Source organism: Bison bison, unplaced genomic scaffold (genome assembly GCF_000754665.1).
Source record: "Bison bison bison isolate TAMUID 2011002044 unplaced genomic scaffold, Bison_UMD1.0 scf7180017859456, whole genome shotgun sequence".
In the NCBI taxonomy this organism is placed as follows: domain Eukaryota; kingdom Metazoa; phylum Chordata; class Mammalia; order Artiodactyla; family Bovidae; genus Bison; species Bison bison.
Genome location: NW_011490028.1, coordinates 1 through 952, shown reverse-complemented (window position 1 = coordinate 952; position 952 = coordinate 1).

Here is a 952-nt window from a genome sequence, read left to right as displayed (position 1 = left end):
GTAGCCAAAGCTTAAAATATGCTGCTCCCAGGCAGTTAGGAAGAAACACCCGATATGAGGGGCCCGGAGAGACAAGTCTTAAGTTTAATGAAACAGGCTATATGCTTTCTCTGTTTGGTTTTGTTAGCAGGTGTATTAGTACAAAAAGAGTTTTGTGTTAAAATACAAAGTTGCTTGATCTAAAATTAATTTTGACTCCTTTTATAAAGTCAGGCTCCTGGGTTGTATTGAAAGAATCATGTTAGTTCACTAGCAATATTTGGAAACATCCTTTGTCTCTACTATAAATTGTGAAGAAGTCCCAGATGGTAAGGACTGCCTCTTTTGAAAATGTTATGTACAATGGATGACTAAGTGGCTAACACAAGCCCCGGGGTATAGCCAGTGCGCCATGACCGATCACAAATCTGGAGACATCTTAGAATACACTGATCATCTTGGGAAATGGGCAAGAACCAGACTATGTGAATATGAGAGAATTGACAGCATAGGTGACTTCTGAATTATATCCAAGAAGGGTCAGTGTGCTTCCCTGGGATCACTAAAGAAAAAAATCAACTCATTCTAGTTTGACTAATGTCATTGCATTCTGAAATTTAATCAACTGTATTTTTACTCATTTACCGTATTTTGTATTAATTGCTTTACAAATTTATGAATTTTTACATGGTATTAATTTAATTTACAAATTAAAAACAACCAAAGAAGTTGAACTTAGTGGATGTACATAGAATTAAGAGTCATCCTCTAGACCCCAAGGGCTGGATCAAAGTAAGAAGACTGAGGCAGGTTGATGGAAGTGCAGAGTTGTAGCCCATCTTTATTTAAAATGCTGATACTCTGTTCATTGCGATCTTTTTACATTACTTTTGATTTTTAAAAATATTGCATGAAATGTGATTTTTCTTGGCCACTGAATTGTGTGGTGGTCCCTTAAATTTAGTTGTCAAGG